This window comes from Pseudophryne corroboree, chromosome 5 (genome assembly GCF_028390025.1).
Source record: "Pseudophryne corroboree isolate aPseCor3 chromosome 5, aPseCor3.hap2, whole genome shotgun sequence".
Lineage (NCBI taxonomy): Eukaryota > Metazoa > Chordata > Amphibia > Anura > Myobatrachidae > Pseudophryne > Pseudophryne corroboree.
Window position 1 is genome coordinate 550150043 of NC_086448.1, and position 21990 is coordinate 550172032.

The 21990-nt window shown below is 44.4% G+C and overlaps 1 long non-coding RNA gene across 3 annotated transcripts in view; it reads left to right on the top strand.

Annotated features, from left to right (window-relative positions):
• LOC134929207 (uncharacterized) overlaps positions 1-21990 on the top strand; it is a 157916-nt gene that overhangs the window by 69574 nt on the left and 66352 nt on the right. For 2 of the 3 annotated variants that reach the window (XR_010178379.1, XR_010178381.1), the window contains exon 3: positions 1309-1378. This is a non-coding gene — a long non-coding RNA (uncharacterized LOC134929207). Of the gene's footprint in view, positions 1-1308; positions 1379-12089; positions 13439-21990 lie in introns of those variants that run through there. The other variant, XR_010178380.1, reaches the window with a different exon arrangement.

Below are 21990 nucleotides of genomic sequence, written 5' to 3' on the forward strand. Positions count from 1 at the left end.
AAAGTCCTGCAATATATATAAACGAGCATTTTGCCATTGTAGGTTATGTTGTTTTCGGGAGGAGGTCCAGAAAGCCACTTTGTGCAGATAGTTTAGGCACCTAAATGGAGTGACATGTGGGAGGCCATCAGGGGTGCATGGAGGGGGGCCGACTCTATGCACTCTTTCAACGACTAAATCCCTGCATTCCTCAGTGATTCCTAGCAAGGAAGGGAAGTGTGTTCTGTACAAAATGAGCAAGATCTGGCCCTTTTACAGCTTCAGGGAGGCCCACTAACCGTATATTATTTCTTCTGGAGCGATTTTCTGCGTCTTCAATACGGTTCCATAGTTGATAATTCTCCTTTTCCAGCCTTTTTATTTCCACTTGTACTCCAGCCATGTCATGGCACAAGCCTCCAATTCTGTTTTCATTTACAGAAACTTTATGCTGTAGCTGCTGCAGCTGCTGGGTGATGTCTGCAACAGCCTTAGTGAGAAGGGGGGCCATCGTCCTGGTAATGGCGTCAGTAAGATCAGCATGGGTGAGGGGAACGTTAGGGCTACGGGCAGCCTGTGAGCCTGCAGAGTGTTGCTGGGCAGGAGCTGGTTTCTTAGGCGCCGGGGATGCCGGCGGTGTAGTAATGCCGGGCGCCATGCTGGATTCCGCCTGGCGTTTCACCTGACAGGGAGCCAGAGCCTACGGGGTCTGTTTCGGCGGCGCGGACGGGGACAGATACTTGTCCATACGCACCGGAGGTTAGCGGGCAGGGTCAGCGGCAGTGGAGGCACAGAAGGAGCCTTTAAAAGATATAATTGGCAGGGTGGGTACGGAGCTCCGGAGTCTCACTGCCTCACAGCATATCACCGGAACTGGAAGCCTTGTTATCCATTTTTAACTGGCATCTCAGCTCATACTGTGTGGTGTTAGACCACTTTTATGCACGCGCACTGGGGTACAGACCATACTGTGGTAGGTGCAGTGCACAGAACAGCACAAACAAATCATACAACAATAAAATATTTTTTTTTAACTAGCAGCTCAGGTCACACTTTATGGAGTCAGACCGCTTTTCTGCAAGCGCACTGGGGTACAGTGTACTGGGGTGCAATGCACAGAATAGTACAAACACATTATACAACAATATATATATATATATATATATTTTTTTTTTTAAATGGCAGTTTATCTCATTGTGTGTAGTCAGACCGCTTTTATGCATGTGCACTGGGGTACAGAGCATACTGGGGTAGGTACAGTGCACAGAACATTACAAACAAATTATACAACAATATACTGTAATTTTCTTTTCTCTTTTTAACTGGCAGGTCGGCTTACACTGTGTGGATGAACAGAAAAAGTCTCACTTTGCAAGAAGAAGCAATCGGGAAAGTAGAAGTAAGTGGAAGAATATAGCGCAGTCTGTAAGGTTTCACCTTAATCTGTGCACAAAATCCAGCAATATTCTAGTCATATATACAGGATATTATGACTTCATGTTTGGATACATGGAGAATATATATTGTTACACTCGTGAATCACAACAGCTGAATAGAAGCTAATTGGGTAAATTTAATACCGTATGTGTACACAACACAGAATCAATATTATATAGAGTCAAAGTGATTTCTTTAAGTTGCTGATAGGGAGAATGGGATCCAGATGTAGGATCACATGAAATTTGTTGTGGTTTTGTAAAATGCTAGATGCAGGGTAGGGTGTTAGTGGCCTGAAGTTAAAAGTATAGAGTATATGATATTTAGATGAAAACAAACAAGTGAAATGTAAGATACCGCTATATATAGAGCAGGCCCCTATTGATTCCCTTGTGAGAATTTTAATTGATGAGATGCCTTGAAGTTTTCTAGATAAAAAGTATTATACTAGTAAACATATAATACTAAGAATAATATTTTTCACCCTGATTGACAAATAACATTGATATTAGTAGGAATTAATCAATCAAATTACTTTTTTATTGAGAAATTAGACAGGTCTGTATATATGAATTTTATCAAATATCAATTAAAAGTTATATTTTAACAGAATTATATATTTTTTTGACAAGAGTGCCCCCAAAAAGAGGTTTACTTCTTTCTTTCTCGATTGCTTCTTCTTGCAAAGCAGACTTTTTCTGTTCATTCAGTAATTTTTAAACCAAGGGGAGCACCACCAACGCTAAAAAATTGAATAAGTATTATACCTTTATCTATACTATATGTTGGTGTTTACTATTATATGATAAACTATCTGAATAACTATTTAAGTCTGGTGCAGTTTTTATATACATGTTTCTCACACTGTGTGAAGTCAGGCCATTTTTCCATTTTGCAGTGGACTGGGGTGCAAACTATACAACAGTATATTTTTGTTTGTTTTTTAACTGCCAGTTCAGCTCACGCTGTGTGCAGTCAGAACACTTTTCTGCATGCACACTGAGGTAGAGCGTACTGTGTACAGCATACTGGGGTGCAGTGTGCAGAACAGTACAAACAAATGAACAGTATTTATTAATTTGCTGTTTTTTAACTGGAAGCTTGGCGCGCACTGTGTGAAGTCAGAACACTTTTCTGCACGTGTACTGGGGTACAAAGCATACTACTGTGTGTGCAGCATAATCGGGTACAGAGTGCAGTACAATACAAACAAGTTATACAATTTTTTTTACTTTTTACTTTTTTTTTTACTTTTTTAACCCACTGTTTATGTGAAAGCAGTGGGTGGGGCATGCGGAGTATTACACACTCTGCCTGGACACAGCACAGCCACTTAAATCATCAGAGCAAACCGCTGCATACAGCAGTCTGCCTTATATAAGAACAGTCACTTACATAGAAACAAATTGACGGCAGATAAGAACCACTTGGCCCATCTAGTCTGCCCATTTTTTTTATCCTTTAGGTAATCGCAACCCTTTTTGAACCTTAATTCTTTGTAAGGATATTCATATGCCTATCCCAAGCATGTTTAAATTGCTCTACAGTCTTAGCCTTGAACGCTGTCTGGACACCATACAGCCACCAAAAGCAGCAGAGCGCAGCATACTGTACACCAGCATGCCTTGTATAAGTTAATAACAACCACTTGTATTAGTCACTCTGTCTGGACAACACACAGTCACTTAAATTAGCAAAGCAGAGCGCGGCATACAGCAGTGTGCCTGTACTGAAGTGAAATAGTGCAGAGTCACAGCCGACGCCATTTTGCCTTGTTCTGGAATCTGAGTCTGATTCAGATCCCTGAAGTTCAGAGCGGCTCGTAATCCAAGTAATCCGAACTCCTCATCTCCAGTCCTGATACATTATTGCTGCAGGAGCACCAAACAGCCCCTGTCAGCACACCAGGGGGGTCATTCCGAGTTGATCTTTTTGCTGCTCGTGCGATCAATTAGACGCCGCCTATGGGGGAGTGTATTTTAGCATAGCAGGATTGCGATCGCTTGTGAAGCTCTGCTATGCTAAAAAAGTTTTGTGTGAAACAAGACTAGCCCTGCAGTTACTTACCCTGTGTGACAGACCCAGCGACGAAGGTCCCGGAATTGATATCAGACATCCACCCTCCAAACGCCTGGACATGCCTGCGTTCGCTGCTCCACTCCCAGAAAATGGTCAGTTGACGGCCCGGAATGCCTTCTGCCTGTCATTCTTCTTGCAATCACGGCAGCCCGTTGCGAAGAACCGCAGCGTGCAAATGGGTCGGAATGACCCCCTTGGTCCTGTGCAACTCTGCTAATGCTGAGTGTCTTTTTACCTAAAAGTGCATCTTTGTAGCAATGGTATGTGACTAAGATGCACCAGGAGACTGTGCTGATTAACTTGATAAGTGACACATGTATATCTGTTTTTTTTCCATGCCAACTTCCATTATCCTTTGTATACAGATTCTGTCACACACACAGATATACAAGTGTCTCCCATGCTGCATACACTCCGGGCACTAGGATCCAGAGTCTACAAGGAGGTGCATCCTCCAACCTGATGTGCTACTGCACATGTACAGACTGCAGCCATCTCTACTGTGAAGAATGTCACAACCATTAGCTGCAATACCCTGAGTATGATAGCATTGCTGCTAACCCCTGCATTACCCTAGTGTATTCCTGCATTACCCTAGCGTATTCCTGCATTACCCTGTGCATGCTGTACCAATTAAGTCAGCATCTTGTTTAGGACTCTCTGTAGGACCTAACAGTCCCTTTCATTACTGCTGTACATCTATTGTGACCACCATCCCAATGGACAATATCAACAATTTACACTCACTGCATCATGGAGGGGCATTGGAGTCATGGACATTGAATCCCTGGAATACTTTGGCTGGAATGATGCCATGCACAGGTTCCTCAAATTGTAGGTAGTCTTTTTGTTGATGGGACCCAGTGACAGTCTGCTTTGCAGCCTCTCTCTCCCATGCCATATTAGATTCCATGTTTATTTGTTGTCAGAAAATTTGTTGTATTGTAGGGCTCCACATCCAATTTTATGTGCCCTATGGAATTCATACAGTATTGGCTCTTTCTGCATCCTCTGGTTCTTGCTGCCAGTCTCCTATACAGTACATCATAGATTGTTAATTCTCATTAAATCTGAGCCTGATGTTCAGCCCGGCTTTGGTATTGGTGGTCTGATTTTCCTACTCCGCTGAATCCAATTCTACCTCCTGCACTTCCTCCCCTATCTCTGGCTCAGAATCACTCCCCTCCTCCCTATTCTTTCTCCTCTTCTCCTAATTACATACACAAGACAAACAAAGACAAAGAAAACTTACTCTAACAAAAATATAGAAAATAAAACCTACAGTAACACATAGAGATGAGTGGGTTCCGTTCTCTGAGAACCGAACCCTACCGAACATCACGTCCCGAGCCCGGATCCGAGTTCTGCTCGGGTTTTCCTACCTAACACAGAAACCAGAACGGGGCAAAACGTCATCATCCCACTGTCGGATTCTCGCAGGTTTTGTCCAGTGCTGTTGTACAAGTCCAGTCCATTGCAGTGGTGCTGTGTTGTTCTGCATCAGTCCAGTTGTGGTGTCCCTGTACTGCTATATAAAACCAGTTATACTGCCATATAAGTCCAGTGATACTGCCGTAAAAGTTCAGTGATACTGCCATCTTAGAATGCACAGTTCTTTGTAGAATGCACAACAAAGAACTGTGCATTCTAAGATGTTATCACAAATCCCCAAGTAGAGTCCAAGTGTGTCGGCGGTTGCGATGCCTGACCTTCCCAACACTGGACAGGGAGAGGTGGCTTCTTCCACCATTTGCATGCCCACTGCAAGTGCTGGGAGAAGCACCCATAGACCAGTTTCTGATATTAAAATTGAAGATGTCACTGTTGAAGTACACCAGGATGAGGATAAGGGTGTTGCTGGCACTGAGGAGGAAGTTGACAAGGAGGATTCTGATGGTGATGTGGTTTGTTTAAATCCGGCACTGGGGGAGACAGTTGTTGTCCCGTTGGATGAATAAGCTCATTGTCATGCCTTGGCAAAATACAAAAAAAGCCACCTCTTCGGTGAGGAATTATTTCTCCACAAATCCGGACAACAGGTGTCAAACCGTGTGTTGACTTTGTCAATCCGTAATAAGTAGGGGTAAGGACGTTAACCACCTAGGAACATCCTCCCTTATACGTCACATGCTGCGCATTCATCAGAAGTCATTGTCAAGTTCAGAAACTTTGGGTAAGAGCGTAAGCAGTCCACCGACACCTAAATCCCTTCTTCCCCTTGTACCCAAGCTTCTGCAAGCCACACCACCAACTCCCTCAACGTCAATGTCCTCCTCAGTCAGGAACGTCAGTAGTCCTGCAGGCCATGTCACTGGCATGACTGACGAGTCCTCTCCTAACCGGGATTCCTCTGGAGGAACCTTGAGTGGTACGCCTACTGCTGCTGCTGCTGCCGCTGCTGTTGTTGCTGCTGGGAGTTGATCATCATACCAGAGGTGAAGTCGGAAGACCACTTGAACTACTTCAACTAAGCAATTGACTGTCCAACAGTCCTTTGCAAGGAAGATGAAATATGACAGCAGTCATCCTGTTGCAAATCGGATAACTGAGGCCTTGACAGCTAAGTTGGTGTTAGACGTGCATAAGGTATCTGTCATTGGTGCAGTGGGATTTAGACAATTGATGGTGGTAGTGTGTCCCTGGTACCAAATCCCATCTAGATTCCACTTCACTAGGAAAGCGATTCCCGGACTGTACAGGGATATTAAGAAAAGTGTCCTCAGTGTCCTGAAAAATGAGATTGTACCCATTTTCCACTTAACCACGGATATGTGGACAAGTGGAACAGAGCAAACTAAGGACTACATGACTGTGACAGCCCACTGGGTAGATGTATTGCCTCCCGCAGCAACAACAGCAGTGGCACCAGTAGCAACATCTCATAAACGTCAGCTCGTTCCTAGGCAGGCTATGCTGTGTATCACCGGTTTCTGTAAGAGGCACACCGCTGACAACCTCTAACGGAAACTGAGGTACATCATCGCACAATGGCTTACCCCACTTAGACTCTCCTGGGGATTTGTGATATCGGACAACACCACCAATATTGTGCATGTATTACATCTGGGCAAATTCCAGCACGTCCCATGTTTTGCACGTACAATTCATTTGGTGGTGCAGTATTTTTGAAAAAAATTACAGGCGCGTACAGTAGATGCTGTCGGTGGCCTGAAAAATTGCAGGCCACCTTCAGCATTCAGCCACCACGTGCCGAAGACTGGAGCGCCATCAATCACTCCTGAACCTGCCCTGCCATCACCTGAAGCAAGAGGTGGTAATGAGGTAGAATTCAACACTCTACTGTATATGCTTCAGAGGATGGAGGAGCAGCAAAAGGTCATTCAAGCCTACATATCCACCTACGATATAGGCAAAGGAGGGGGAAGGCACCTGACTCAAGCACAGTGGAGAATGATTTCCATCTTGTGCAAAGTTCTCCAACCCTTTTAACTTGCCACACATGAAGTCAGTTCAGACACTGATAGCTTGAGTCAGGTCATTCTCCTCATCAGGCTTTTGCAGAAGCAGCTGGAGAAATTGAAGGAGGAGTTCAGATGGAGCAATTCCGTTAAGTATGTGGGACTTGTGGATGGAGCCCTTCATTCGCTTTGCCAGGATTCAAGGGTGGTCAATCTGTTGAAATCAGAGTACTACATTTTAGCCACCGTGCTCGATCCTATCTTTAAAGCCTATTTTGTATCATCCTTTCCGGAAGACACAAATCTGCAGAGATTCAAAGACCTGCTGGTGAGACAGCTATCAACTCAAGCGGAATGTGACCCGTCAACAGCTCCTCCTTCTTTTTCTCTCGCAACTGGGGCTGAGAGGAAAGGATAAAATTCCTAGCCCACCCGCTGGCAGTGATTCAGGGCAGTCAGGAGCAAGTGCTGACATCTGGTCCGGACTGAAGGAGCTGCCAACGATTACTGACATGTCTACTGTCACTACATATGATGCTGTCACCCTGACAGAATAGTGGAGGATTATATGGGTGACAGCATCCAAGTAGGCATGTCAGACAATCTGTATATATACTGGCAGGAAAAAGAGGCAATTTGGAGGCCCTTGCACAAACTGGCTTTATTTTACTTAAGTTGCCCCCCCTCCAGTGTATACTCCGAAAGAGTGTTTAGTGCAGTCGGTCACCTTGTCAGCGATCGGCATAGGAGGTTTTTTCCAGAAAATGTGGAGAAGATGATGTTCATCAAAATGAATTATAAATTCCTCCATGAAGACATTTACCAGCAATTGCCTCCAGAAAGTACACAGGGACCTGTGATGGTGGATTCCAGTGGGGATAAATTAATAATCTGTGAGGAGGAGGATGTACACGCTGAAAGTTGTGAGGAATCGGAGGATGAGGACGACATCTTGCCTCTGCAGAGCCAGTTTGTGCAAGGAGAGATGAATTGCTTCTTTTTTTGGTGGGGGGATTGATTGTTTTTTTTGTGGGGCCCAAACAAACCAATCAATTCAGCCACAGTCGTGTGGCAGACCTTGTCACTAAAATGATTGGTTTGTTTAAGTGTGCATTTCCTGTTTATACAACATAAGGGTGGGTGAGAGGGCCCAAGGACAATTCCATCTTGCACCTCTTATTTTTTTCTTTGCATCATGTGCTTTTTGGGGCCTAGTTTTTAAAATTGCCATTCTTTCTGACATTGCAGTGCCACACCTAGATTGGCCCGGTGTTTGTGCCGTACTCTTGTGTCGCTTAGCTTAGTCACCCAGCGACCTCGGTGCACATCTTTTTTTTCTTTGCATTATGTGCTCTTTGGGGCCTAGTTTTTAGAAGTGCCATCCTGTCTGACACTGCAGTGCCACTCCAGATGGGCCAGGTGTTTGTGCTGCTAACTTGAGTCGCTTAGCTTAGTCATCCAGCGACCGCGGTGTAACCTTTTGGCCTAAAAACAATATAGTAAGATGTGAGGTGTTCAGAATAGACTGGAAATGAGTGGATATTAATGTTATTGAGGTTAATAATATCGTAGGATAAAATTTACCCCCAAATTCTGTGATTTTAGCTGTTTTTATGTTTTTTTCTAAAATCATCCAGATCCAAAACCAAAACCCGAAAGGGTGGTTTTGGCAAAACCTATCCAGATCCAAAATACGAGCGAGGATCCAGATCCAAAACCAAAACATGAAAAGTGCCCGCCGCACATCTCTAGTAACACTACACTCTACACAATCACATCATAGACACACACAAATAAACACTGATGAGACAGAAGTGATTCCCCCTCATGTGTTTTGGTTTGGATTCAGTTTTTGGTTCGGTTAAAATCGATTTAAAAAAAATCATAATCTTTAATAAAAATCAATTAAAAAACAGTTAAAAACATATTTTTTGTAATCCAAAACCCAAAATTTGGATTTAAAATCCAACTTCCAAAACGCAGGAAGATCTAAATAGGTACTCAAGATATCCGAACCTGGTTTTATGTTCGGTTAAGTTCAGATCCACAAAATTTGGGTGGATTCGGGTATCTGGAGACCCACACATCTCTACTTACAGCAATCAAATTTTTGCTGTACATTATTTAGAAAGTTGTTAGTAACTTTTGATTTTTAAAAATATAGAAGACAGCAATCTAGAAACTGACTGTTGGCTGTGATGTGTAGGGGAGCCAAGTGAGGGACGGGTGTTGAATACCCAGGCCCAGGTTTTCTTGGAGGTGCCCATATTAGTTACTGAGAAATGTCCCCCTCTGCAGCACGCGGTGCCCACATTGTATTTTTTTACATTCTTTTTTTTCAGAGTAGACGTGGCCATGCCTCCCAGATTCAGGCACACCAGGCCCCGCTCAGCTCTCTGTAAACCTGGTGATGTGTTTTGCTGCAATTTAAGAAGCAGTTAGTTAGATTTACTCTAAAAAAAAAATCTTTAACTTCAACACGCATGAACAATGTCCTGATTTATCTGCTGCTAACAAAATGACAAGACATAGTTGGATTAAAAAGGGGTTGTATCCAGTGTTGAAATATAATAAGGACATTTGGGATGGCAGCCCAAGGCCCTGGAGGGTAAGTGTGCTCAGACAAAACAATTGCTTTTCTGAGATCATTACAGATGTCTTTTTTCCTTGTCGTGGTGTTAACCTGAAAGCTCCAAACCAAGCTGCCAAAGGTTTTGCTATTAGAGGTGGTAGCACTTCCTGATGATCAAATAATAAAAAAACACTTGAACAGTTACACCTGGCTCAAATTACCTTCTTCAGTGATATGAAAATAGTAATGGTGTAATTAATTGTTCCCATATTGCTTCTTTATTTTGACTTATTTTTTGTTGAACAACTAAGAAGAAAGTAAAATCTGCTATGGGTTATTTCAACTTATTTGTTACTTGAGATGAGCTTTCCTAAATCAGAGCAGTTTCTAGATAAGTATGATATTTTCCAATACAGCATATTGCTGTTTCATATCTCCCAACATATGGATGGTATGCAAGAGGCAAGGTGTCACCTGAAAAGGAGACCAATTTGACACTGTACTTGTGCAGAGTTATTCTGTCCTATTGTGAGGGACATCTGTTGTTTGTAGCAGCAAGACAGTTTCCTAACAGACGCCATACTAGCACAAGTGTGAGAGCCAGTATGACCTAGTGTAGACTGCACAGCAATTCATCCACATACTGCTGACTGCACAGCATTGCACCCATTTGCTGTATAATGCACAGCATTGCACCCATGTGTTCAGGGGCGTAAGTCAATACCAGACGCCCGGAGGCGGTGAAAGATTATATTGCCCCCCCCCGGCCCAGTTCAGGTATACACACACAGCCACATATACACGCATACACACACTTACATATATACAAGTAAACACCCAGCCACATATACACACAGCCATATACACAGACACACCTTATACAAACATAGCCACATATCTACATACTCACAGCCACATATACACACACACACATACTGTATATATATATATATATATATACAAATACACGCAGACACACACACAGCCATATTTACACATACACACACCATCTCACCAGGTGCCGGCAGCTGTGGTATCAGTATGTGGGAGCCGGAGTCGGGCAGCTCTACTGTGTGGCGGGAGCCGATCAGCCATGGTCCAGAAGCCTGAGCCGGGCAGCTGCGCTGTCAGGGAGGCGGGAGCCGGGCAGCCGGGGGTTTCATGCAGCTGGGCGTGTCATGCGGAAGCCAGGCAGCTGGGGATGTCATGCGGGAGCCGGCTTTATCATGCGGGAGCCGTGCACACAGGGGTGTCATGCGGGAGCCGTGCACACAGGGTTGTCATGCAGGAGCCGGGCAACCGCACTGTCACTAGAGGCAATGGAGAAAGTGCCCACTTCACTGCTGGAGCCCGGCGGCAGCCGACTCCATTGCCTCCCAGACTTCCGCCACTGCATGTGCTGTAGAATGCAAAGACGTGCACTCATATACTGTAGACTGCACAGCATTGCACCTATGTACTGTAAACTGCTAAGCATTGCACCCTTGTACTGTAAACTACACAGCATTTCACCCATGTGCTGTAGTCTGCACAGCATTGCACCCATATACACTACACACAGATAGGGTTGCCACCTCAGCCCTTTATTTCTGGACAAATATTATTACACAGGTTCTGTGGGTGTCTGACTTCAAGACTCCATTTCACCTGGTTTTAATCAGCCACACAGAACCTATATAATTAATGTGTCCAGAATTAAAGGGATGAGGTGGCAACCCTACACACAGACCATACCAGATGACTCTGAAGAGAGCTCAATTTGTTCTGTTTGCCCTCAAACACAATAATATGTGGACTGTGGAGCCTTCACTATGGAAGTACTTTAAGCTGGGCCAAAACAAGACACATCTAAGGAGAGGCTACAGTATGCATCTAATGGACTCCCACTCGTTGATCCTGACTGGAGAGAAAAAATTGGGCATGGCACAGAACGCACTGTTTAAAAACTCTTCTTTCGTGGCCTTATTTTCTTCTCAGTTGCTGTAAAAAATGACACACACACACACACACACAGGTTAATCATTTTGTTGTGAGACTATTATACTACCAATATATTTATGGACTGTGGGAGGAATCCCATGCAGGCGCAGAGAAAATATTCAAACTCCACACAATTAGGGCCATGATGGATCTTGGACTCATGACCACAGTGCTGTGAGATGGTAATGCTACTAATTACATTATCTATACTGCTTTAATTGGTTTATTTAATTTAATTGTTCGATTATGAAAATTGTAATCAATGGGGCATTGGGGACAGTAATGATTGAAAATTCTTCTATCACGGCCTTAATGATAGAAAACTCTTCTTTCATGGCCTTTTCTATCCTCAGTTGCTGTAAAAGAAAAATAGAAGGATTGATTAGTTCATTTAGTTTGTTTGATTTCCTAAGAACATTTATGAGGGAGTAGGGGGTAGTATGGCCAGCAGGCCATCAATGCATCTGGTATTAGATAGTTAATTAAGGACAATTGTGTCCCCACTACAAAATTCCATCACAATTCAACATTGTGAGAGCATTACAAATGGGTGAATTTGAACATGTCCCATGTTTTGCACACACAATAAACTTGATGGTTCAGAATTTTTTTTTAAATTCCAGGGGCGTGCAGTCTGTGGGCGAAACATTTTCTGGACATTTTTAGCATTCATTCAGCAACCACATGTAGAAGATTGCAGCAGCTGCAAGAACAGTTTTATTTGCCATGCCACTAACTGAAGCCCGAAGTAGTGACCATGTGGAATTGCGCCCTTTATGTGCTTCAGTAAATGGAGAAACAGCAACAAGACATCGAAACCTACAGAAGAAGCTATAACATAGGGAGAGGAGGGGGTTGTACCTTACTCCAGCACACAGGAGGATGCTCTGTTTTATGCAAGCTACTGAAACCATTTGAAATAGCAACTAATGAAATGTAAAAAACTCATAAAAATGAACTCATAAAAATGAACTACAAATTTTGAGGAAGACCATTGCTGCCCAATGCAACGAAGTACAGAGACTTATGTAATAATGGATTCCAGTGTTGGCAATTTTATATTTATCGGCAGTAAACTTTTCCTTTATTAGAGGTGATTTTTTTTTCTATACTATTGTGTTGTTTTGATTTAATTTGCCCTTTCTTAAACCCTCTCTGCCCTTGACCACAGGCTTAGTTGATGCTGAAGTACTACGTACTAAAATCCCAATCATCAGCACAGCCAGCATAAATAGCACTAGTACTTGGTTGCTGCTCCTGCCCAACTATCGACTGACCGTGATTCATATTGACTCACAATGCTCATATTCATGTCACAACACCTACTGACCTTTACTGAACACACAAGTTGTACAAAAAAAAACCTTGATTTTCACAGTGCTTATATTTATTAACACAGTGGGGTATGGCCTGGCCCTGAAAACGCACAAATGTTTTAAATTTTTTCCTGTTTTTCTATATATTATTTTATTTATTATTTTTTTACACACTGCTGCAAATCATATTACTTATATTATTATAGTAATAGTGGCATGCCCCAGTGTGTACATATAAAGTTATAATGCTGCACTGCGGGCAAAGAAACATCAGTGGGTTAATGCTACCCTTATATTAGGAGGAGGATAATATTGTTGATATTTGCCCTATCAGTCTAGTGGCTTTGCTCTCAGACCGGTGTCTGCTGCGAAACGACGCCCAAATCACTTATACTGAGTCTGAAACACAGAAGATCGGATGTTGGGAAGATGATGTTTTGCCTCATTTTGGAATCCACGCTTGGCGTAAAAACTCAAGCCAGGACTCCCTCGGTTCCCAGAAGTTTGTGTGGTCTTGGATCTCGGAGAACCGAGCCCTCACATCTCTAATACATACACATATTAATTGCCACAGGAGAAGCATGTGTCACTGACTGTCTCATTATACTTAATTCTTGCTAACTCTTCTCACAGCACATCATTTTTATTGTAATTCATGAATGCTTTTGTATACAAACTGTTGTTAGAAATAAAAATATAAAAAAACAAGTGCAGATCTTTTTTACCTGCAAAAACAGAAAAACTGTTTGTAAATTTCTTCACTGCTTAATATGTACTCAGTGGTTCTTGATAAACAATGCAAACAATGTTAATCAAGCTTAACATAACAACAAAAACAGTAACTCCCTTGAGAAACTACTGTATGCAAACAATATTAGCTAGATATCGCTGCCTCTGGGCAATGATAGTCTATGAATTCTGAGAGGCTAATAATAATAAAGATAGGGAGATGAGAAAGTAAGCACAGTTACAGTACATTGCTTCACAATCATGTGCCAAATTAAGATTTTTTTAATTTAAAAATCACTTGTTTTTATTTATATATGACTGTATGAATCAGTATTAACATATAGGGTGCAGTATAAAATGAGTAAACTGTTCAACAAACTGTAACTAGCTCTGTAATTGATTTGGCACAAAATACTGCCATTCAGAATGTCAACATGGACGTTATGTCAACATGTAAAAGTTAGTATGTCATATACAGTAGCGTATTCAGCAGATCTGGGCCCTAACCAGTAGTGCAAGTAGAAAAAATGTCTCTTCGGCGATGCGACAAAAAAATGTGTGTGACCAAATGCCACAGGGGGCATGGCCAATGAAAATGGGCGCGTGATACACATATGGGGGGTCAGATACACATATGACCCCAATAGTGCCAGATACACATTGCCCCACAGTGCCAGATATACACTGCCCAAGAGTGCCAGATACACTTTGCCCCAGAGTGCCAGATACACAAATGCCCCCACAGTGCCAGATACACAAATGTACCCACAGTGCCAGATACACATTGCCCCAGTGTCAGATATACATTGCCCCACAGTGTCAGATACTCATTGCCCCAGTGTCAGATACACATTGCCCCATAGTGCCAGATACACATTGCCCCAGTGCCAGATACACATTGCCCCACAGTACCAGATACAGAAATGCCTCCACAGTGCCAAATATACATTGCCCCAGAGTGTCAGATACACATTGCCCCAGTGTCAGATATACATTGTCCCCACATTGCCCCAGTGTCAGATATACATTGTCCCACAGTGTCAGATACACATTGCCCCACAGTGCCAGAAACAAAACTGCCCCCACAGTGCCAGATACACAAATGCCCCCACAGTGCCAGATAGACATTGCCCCACAGTGCCAGATACACATTGCCCCCCAGTGTCAGATACACATTGCCACCCCAGTGTCAGATATACATTGTCCCACAGTGTCAGACACACATTGCCCCACAGTGCCAGATAAACAACTGCCCCCACAGTGCCAGATATACATTGCCCCACAGTGTCAGATACACATTACCCCACAGTGCCAGATACACAACTGCCCCCACAGTGCCAGAAACACAAATACCACCACAGTCCCAGATACACATTGCCCTACAGTGCCAGATACACATTGACCCCCAGTGTCAGATACACATTGCCCCAGTGTCAGATATACATCGCCCCACAGTGTCAGATACATATTGCCCCACAGTGCCAGATACACAAATGCCCCCAGAGTGCCAGATACACATTGCCCCACAGTTCCAGATACACAACTGCCCCCACAGTGTCAGATACACAAATGCCCCCACAGTGCCAGATACACAAATGCCCCCAGAGTGCCAGATACACATTGCCCCACAGTTCAGATACACATTGCCCCAGTGTCAGATACACAAATGCCCCCACAGTGCCAGATATACATTGCCCCACAGTCAGGGGCGGAACTGTGGGAGGCAGTGGAGTCGGCTGCCGCCGGGCTCCTGACCACAAGGGGGCGCATCTCCTCCACTGTCTCCCGCAGCCTGAGAACTGCGCTGCTATTGTGGACGGAGGAGCAGTCACTGACACGGAAGCTGCCTCCTGTAGGGAGAGATGGCACTGGCTGCAGCTAGGGGGAGCTCCAGAGCACAGCTCCTCTTCTAGCCAGCCGAGGGAAGCTCTCTGCTCCGTCAGCCTGATGATGAAAGCCAAAGGTAGACACTGTGTGGGGGGTAGGGGAGAGGTGTATTTGGGGGGAAGCACTGTGTTTTGTGTGTGCTTGTTTTTAAGTGAGGTGTGTGTGTGTTTTTAATGAAAGTTGTGCATTCAAGTAAAAGGCATGTGTGTGAGTGATGTGTGTGTGTGTGTAAGTGAGAGACATGTGTATGTAAGTGAGAGGCATGTATGTGTGTGTAAGTGGGAGGCATGTGTATGTAAGAGAGACTTGTGTGTGTAAGTGAAAGAGACGTGTGTGTGTGTGTGTTTAAGTGAATGAGGCGTTTGTGTTTTTTTTATATATATATCTAGTGTTCACGCTAGGTGTCTGCACCTTTTTTTAGACAGATGAATCCCACCCTGCCCGTTTTTGTGCGCCCTACCAACCCGCCGTTTTCTGCCTGCCGTACCCCGCCACGCCGCCAGACCCAGCCGTGTGCCGCCGGACCCGGTAAGCACATGAGAGTCCCCCTGGGCTAAATTAACCTTGTAAGTATTTTGCAGCTGTAAACTTCAATCTCAGTGCTCTCTACCTGGTGCAGTGTGCCTCAGTGCTCTCTACCTGGTGCAGTGTGCCTCAGTGCTCTCTACCTGGTGCAGTGTGCCTCAGTGCTCTCTACCTGGTGCAGTGTGCCTCAGTGCTCTCTACCTGGTGCAGTGTGTCTCAGTGCTCTCTACCTGGTGCAGTGTGCCTCAGTGCTCTCTACCTGGTGCAGTGTGCCTCAGTGCTCTCTACCTGGTGCAGTGTGTCTCAGTGCTCTCTACCTGGTGCAGTGTGCCTCAGTGCTCTCTACCTGGTGCAGTGTGTCTCAGTGCTCTCTACCTGGTGCAGTGTGTCTCAGTGCTCTCTACCTGGTGCAGTGTGCCTCAGTGCTCTCTACCTGGTGCAGTGTGCCTCAGTGCTCTCTACCTGGTGCAGTGTGCCTCAGTGCTCTCTACCTGGTGCAGTGTGTCTCAGTGCTCTCTACCTGGTGCAGTGTGCCTCAGTGCTCTCTACCTGGTGCAGTGTGCCTCAGTGCTCTCTACCTGGTGCAGTGTGTCTCAGTGCTCTCTACCTGGTGCAGTGTGCCTCAGTGCTCTCTACCTGGTGCAGTGTGTCTCAGTGCTCTCTACCTGGTGCAGTGTGTCTCAGTGCTCTCTACCTGGTGCAGTGTGCCTCAGTGCTCTCTACCTGGTGCAGTGTGCCTCAGTGCTCTCTACCTGGTGCAGTGTGCCTCAGTGCTCTCTACCTGGTGCAGTGTGCCTCAGTGCTCTCTACCTGGTGCAGTGTGCCTCAGTGCTCTCTACCTGGTGCAGTGTGCCTCAGTGCTCTCTACCTGGTGCAGTGTGTATAACGTGCTCTATCTGTCGCAGTGTGTAGGAGGTTCTATCTGGTGCAATGTGTATTAGGTGCACCACCGTGTTGTAATAAAGTGTTTGGCCCCTATTATGAAACAACGCCGCTAGATTTTTGGAGCGCGCCTTCGGCGCGCACTGTCCATGTTTTGGCCCATAGGTATGGGAGCACCAAGCATTATAGTATGTACCTAAGTTTGCCCATCCCTCCCCGTGATCAGCACCCTGCCGTAAAAAAAATCCTACAGTGAACACTAATTATATCGGCACACCACTGCGCCAAAGCATCTCCATCGAGACCTGCTGGCGGGTGAGGGAGCACTGTAGGTGTACTATAATGGTATGCTGGTGTCTGTTTTATTGTAATAACTGACTTGGTGTGCGTCCACTTTGTATGTGTATCTATATTACTACTGGGAAAGGTACCTGAGCACGCTGCTACTGTTCACCCTTAGTGCCGGATAGCTACATATGGTATGTGTGTGTATGTGTATATGTAGGGGGGCACCAACATTTATCATGCCTCCGGGAGACTGGGACGAACTTACGCCACTGCCCACAGTATCAGATACACATTGCCCCAGTGTCAGATACACATTGCCCCACAGTGTCAGATACACATTGCCCCAGTGTCAGATATACATCGCCCCACAGTGTCATATACATATTGCCCCACAGTGCCAGATACACAACTGCCCCCACAGTGTCAGATACACAAATGCCCCCACAGTGCCAGATACACAAATGCCCCCACAGTGCCAGATACACATTGCCCCACAGTTCCAGATACACATTGCCCCACAGTGCCAGATACACAAATGCCCCCACAGTGCCAGATACACAAATGCCCCCACAGTGCCAGATATACATTGCCCCACAGTATCAGATACACATTGACCCAGTGTCAGATATACATTGCCCCACAGTGTCAGATACACATTGCCCAGTGTCAGATACACATTTCCCCACTGTCAGATATACATTGTCCTACAGTGCCAGATATACATTGCCCCACAGTGCCAAATATACAGTACATTGCCCCAGAGTGCCCCATCCCCTGCTCACCGCTGACTTTGCTTCTGCTATGTGAGGGGAGGAGAGCGCAGCGCAGCACCTTTCCTGCCCCTCAATGCTTGTGAAGTTTGGTCGGCGGTGGGTATCTCAAATGAGGCGCTGGATCGTTAGCCAATCAGAGCTCACGGACCTGCAGCCAATCAGGAGCTGCGGCTGCCGGTCTGCGAGCTCTGATTGGCCAGCAAACCGGTGCCTTATTGAGATCTACCCCGTCATCGCCGCTGGAGACCAGACAACACAGAGAATTGAGGGGCAGGAGAGGCACTGCACTGCTCTCCTCCCCTCACAAAGCAGTGGGATGCAGATATGATGGACGGCCGGCGGTATGGCGTACCAGCTGGGAATTTCTTACCGGTACGCCGTACCACCATACTTGTAGCACTGGGTGCAACACTATCTCAGGTGTTTCCAAGGAATCCATACACAGTTAGCCAAATATACTGTAAATCCAAGTATAGAGAGAGCACTCACCAGTCTTCTTTAAGGATAAAATTCAAGATGATTTTTAATAACTCACATCATGTCAAATGACGTGTGCATTTGACATGATGTGAGTTATTAAAAATCATCTTGAATTTTATCCTTGAAGACTGGTGAGTGCTCTCTCAATACTTAAATAGATTATTTTTATATATATATATATATATATATATATATATATATATATACCAACAAATATAAAACCACAGCACTCACCACCCCAGAAGTGGGGTGCTGTGTCTGCACTCACCACTCATAGGGTGGGGTGCATGTAGCCCATGGCCACCTACTTAAAAATATACAAACAGAAAGTTCAGCACTCACCAAAGCAAGCTCACTTATTTTCACAACATCAATAAATAAATGATGGGGGTTTAGTTAATGAATTGTCCAATGCACGGAAGCCTGCAAACCGCTCGCCAAGGTACCCCATCTTCATGCAGGTCCTACACTTTCACAGAGTCTCAAAAATTAAAACCTAGGAAGTAATTTGCATATTGAATTGATTGTCAGTGGGAATATATAGAGGACCCCAGAACAGCCGGATTGGATCTCCTGAGGAAGCCTTAAAGAGGCGAAACGTGTTGAGACACTGACCGATGATGAACTGAGCTGAACTTTGAACTATCAAGCTAAGCTGATATATATTTATATACTTCTTTACTACTTTATATTTTTTATATCTATTGAAATAAATACTTTTTTGAAGTATTTATGTGAGTAGCTTCTATATCAACATAGGTCACGAGGAAGGTATGGATGCTATTAAAACAGTGATTTCCTCTAATACATATTACAGTGGTCCACCGGTTGAGTTTTTGATGCTTCTTATGGAATTTGTACTCCATAAGAACTATTTTATTTTTAGCATCGCATTTTATTTGCAATTACGCTGGACAGCGATGGTGTCAAACATGGCCCCATTGTATGCGAATCTGTTCATGTACAAATATGAGGTAGCACACTTTCACTGTGACCCTTTGTTTTCCCAATATGTAAAATTCCATACTCATTTTATAGATGATCTTTTTTTCATTTGGACAGGAGGAAGTGAGCTGTTGCAACTGTTCATCACTAAACTCAATAATATTGCAGGGTCCATCAGATTCACATACACCAGCAGTCCAATTTCTATTGAATTTTTGGATGGTAAAGTCAGCATTTCTGAGGGACAGTTCAAAGTGATCCGGTATTTGATCAAGTTTGCAAGAAGGAACCACTCTTTTGCTATAAAAAGAGTAATCATTTGAGAGATCAACTAGTATATTCTGATATCAGTCCAAAAGTTATGACAAACACTGGATGGTTACAGCTACAAAATGGAGTATATAAATGCACAGGCTGTGCAAATTGCAGTTTTTTACACACTGGGACTCATTTTTTGAACAGTAATACAAACAAGAGCTACCAGATTAGACAACGGATGTCCTGTGACATGAAATACACTGCTCAAAAAAATAAAGGGAACACTAAAATAACACATCCTAGATCTGAATGAATGAAATATTCTTATTAAATACTTTGTTCTTTACATAGTTGAATGTGCTGACAACAAAATCACACAAAAATGATCAGTGGAAATCAAATTTATTAACCCATGGAGGTCTGGATTTGGAGTCACCCTCAAAATTAAAGTGGAAAAACACACTACAGGCTGATCCAACTTTGATGTAATGTCCTTAAAACAAGTCAAAATGAGGCTCAGTAGTGTGTGTGGCCTCCAAGTGCCTGTATGACCTCCCTACAATGCCTGGGCATGCTCCTGATGAGGTGGCGGATGGTCTCCTGAGGGACCTCCTCCCAGACCTGGACTAAAGCATCAGCCAACTCCTGGACAGTCTGTGGTGCAACGTGGCGTTGGTGGATGGAGCGAGACATGATGTCCCAGATGTGCTCAATTGGATTCAGGTCTGGGGAACTGGCGGGCCAGTCCATAGCATCAATGCCTTCGTCTTGCAGGACCTGCTGACACACTCCAGCCACATAAGGTCTAGCATTGTCTTGCATTAGGAGGAACCCAGGGCAAACCGCACCAGCATATGGTCTCACAAGGGGTCTGAGGATCTCATCTCGGTACCTAATGGCAGTCAGGCTACCTCTGGCGAGCCCATGGAGGGCTGTGCGGCCCCCCAAAGAAATGCCACCTCACACCATTACTGACCCACTGCCAAACTGGTCATGCTGGAGGATGTTGCAGGCAGCAGAACGTTCTCCTTGGCATCTCCAGACACTGTCACGTCTGTCACATGTGCTCAGTGAGAACCTGCTTTCATCTGTGAAGAGCACAGAGCGCCAGTGGCGAATTAGCCAATCTTGATGTTCTCTGGCAAATGCCAAACGTCCTGCACGGTGTTGGACTGTAAGCACAACCCCCACCTGTGGACGTCTGGCCCTCATACCACCCTCATGGAGTCTGTTTCTGATCATTTGAGTAGACACATGCACATTTGTGGCTTGCTGGGGGTGATTTTGCAGGGCTCTGGCAGTGCTCCTCCTGTTCCTCCTTGCACAAAGGCGGAGGTAGCGGTCCTGCTGCTGGATTGTTGCCCTCCTACGGCCTCCTCCACGTCTCCTGATGTACTGGCCTGTCTCCTGGTAACGCCTCCATGCTCTGGACACTACGCTGACAGACACAGCAAACCTTCTTGCCACAGCTCGCATTGATGTGCCATCCTGGATGAGCTGCACAACCTGAGCCACTTGTGTGGATTGTAGGGAGGTCATACAGGCACGTGGAGGCCAAACATACTACTGAGCCTCATTTTGACTTGTTTTAAGGACATTACATCAAAGTTGGATCAGCCTGTAGTGTGTTTTTCCACTTTAATTTTGAGTGTGACTCCAAATCCAGACCTCCATGGGTTAAATTTTGATTTCCATTGATAATTTTTGTGTGATTTTGTTGTCAGCACATTCAACTATGTAAAGAACAAAGTAATTAATAAGAGTATTTCATTCATTCAGATCTAGGATGTGTCATTTTAGTGTTCCCTTTATTTTTTAAAGCAGTGTATGTTGTATACGTTATCTGATGCCCGTGTAAAAAGATCTATGTGGGAAAAACCCAGAGGATGTTAAAAGAATGAGTGGCAATGCATCGCAGCTCAATCAAAAAAGCTCTTGTTAAAGTTGATACCAGCACACCGACAGTAGCACGTCACTTTGCAGCAGCAAAGCACATGATCAAGGACTTTAAAGTGATGCCAATTAAACAAGTACCCCCCTCCCGTAGAGGAGGAGATAGCAACAGAAGCCTACTGCAAAAAGAGTGTAAATGGATTTATAATTTGGGGGCAATGGCACCCAATGGGTTGAATGAGGAACTTACATTTACCCCTTTCCTATAATCCACTGAATATGGATGATACAGGTCAAGCTGGTTTATCTGATGGACCCATCAGTCAATATTTACTAGCATTAAGTTAATATCATATACATTACATTGTTTATGCACATCCCTCCAGTATATCCATATAGGTTCACGATCACCCTGTTCTTAGTGAGATATGACCTTTGGCCTAAACAATCTGTTTTTAGTTTTATTACATGTTCCTTGTGCTCTAGAATATCTGAATATTGTATGCATTTATGTAGTTATATTTTTGCTGTGTCTATTGTATACATGT